Below are 2,002 nucleotides of genomic sequence, written 5' to 3'. Positions count from 1 at the left end.
GGGGAGAGGAGCAGAGGCCCCAGCAGCCCCAGTGCTGCCGGCGCCTAGCCCCAGGAACAAGCAGCTTGAGGAGGTTCCTGCAGGCATCGACATCTGCAGCACGGCCACCCCTGTGGGGACACCCCCTGGCAGCAACAGCCCCCCAGGCTTCAGTGTTCCAGCAAGCCCCTCTGGGGACCTCAGGAGCCAAAGTCTTGGAGACCCAGAAAGCGACATGGAAGCCACCGAGGAGATGCTCCTCCACGAGGCTCCGTGCCTCTTTGATGTTCCTCAGGACATGGTGGGTGCCATCCATGATGGTCTGGGCAAAGTCACCGTGCCAGAGGACCACGATGGCACCATCAGAGAGGGGATGACGGTGGCCCCAGCTGCCGCAGAATGGCCAAATTCCATCTGGGGCAATGAGAACATCGAGGGGGTGCCTGCAGCACTCAACATCTGTGGCACACCCTCCCCTGTTGGGATAATGTCTGACAGCAGCAGCAGCTCTGCAGGCAGCAGCAATCTCTGCAGCCCATCTCATGACCAGGACAGAGAGGGTCTTGGGGACACAGATGGGGACCACATCCCCCCAAGCCCAGCTGCTCAGCTCCACTGCCAGGGCCTTGGGGAGCTGAATATGAAGGAATACGCCAGGGAGGTGGAGGCCTTGCGCTCCCTTCTCATGTACGAGAAGATGGAGACGGTCAGGGACGAGTGTCCCATTAGCAGCCTCTCTGGCGGCCACGTCCTCTCCAGCCCAGTTGCTCACCCCAACTACCAGGGCCTTGGGGAGCAGGAATTTTACACCTTGGAATATGCCACGGAGGTGGAGGAAGTCGTGCGCTCCCTCAAGCCCTACAGAGAGTTGGAGGGTGTCAGCCAGGAGGGTCCTGGCAGCAGCCCCATGGCTGGGGAGCCTGGTGGCCTGGGCTCACCCCCACCTGCCAGGGCAGGGATAAAGCGGAGGAGGAGCCACTTCCCGACTCCCCCCAGCAAGCGCAGGGCTCCCCCACAGGGGGATTAGATGAGAAAAAGCTTAGGATGGGGATGAGGGGAGCAGGAGCGGCATGGGGGAAAAGTTATGGGGATGGGAGCAGTGGGGATGGGGGGAGGAGGGTTCTGCGGTGGGCAATTATATTGTTAATAAATTGTTCCATGTTTTATTTAAACCAGTTTGCTCAGCACCTCTCCGTGATTGTGGGGCGGGAGGGAGCAATGGGGGCACTGGGAAACAGCTCCCAAGAGGTGATAAGGCCCCACTGGACCCCACATCAGAGGTGGCTGGGTCAGAGTCACCGGCAGTGGGGCAGCAGTGGCGGGGGAACCTCCTTTCCCCTTCCCCAGGGAGCCAGGACAGACGGGTCCCTGCAGGACCCACGGACACAGTCCCGCGCAGGGGCAGCACTGAGACCCTGGCACCAGAACAGAACTTGGGGCCAGGCAGGGACAGACACACAAGGGGGGGTTGGACTAGATGATCTTTTGAGGTCCCTTCCAACCCTTGGGATTCTGTGATTCCGTGATCAGTTTAAACTGCAGATCCAAAACACTTCTGTATTTGATCAATTTTGCTTACATCAGGCATCCCATGTAGCTCTCTGGTGTTGCTGTTAGGTTCATGTGGCTGAGGGGATCTACAGGGTTTGCAGGAAAGGTTAAGAGAAAAGCTAACTCTGAGAGCTCAAGGCTATGAACCAAGTAGGAGTATCAAAGCAAAGGATTGCACATATTTTTGTTTTCAGTGTTCTGTTTCTGTTTTCATTCCTTCTGATTGTTGTGTATTCCTTCAAGGGTCAGATCAAGGGAAGAAATTCTGACGCATAATAAGTCTTTCAGCAGATCGTGAGGAAGAGACTTGAACTGTTTGGACAGGTCTGGCAGAGGAAAGGCAGCTGCGGCTGGAAATCATCCAGGCCCAGCCACACGGGCGGGCGTGAGGTGCGACTGCTGGAGGTAACCCAGCTGTGGGCTGGTGGGTAAAGGCAGTGCAGAGACTGATGGGGAGAGATGGTGCCACCCC

Source organism: Melopsittacus undulatus, chromosome 12 (genome assembly GCF_012275295.1).
Source record: "Melopsittacus undulatus isolate bMelUnd1 chromosome 12, bMelUnd1.mat.Z, whole genome shotgun sequence".
NCBI classification, from domain to species: domain Eukaryota; kingdom Metazoa; phylum Chordata; class Aves; order Psittaciformes; family Psittaculidae; genus Melopsittacus; species Melopsittacus undulatus.
The sequence above is the reverse complement of the archived record's forward strand: the minus strand, read 5'-3'. Positions refer to the sequence as shown.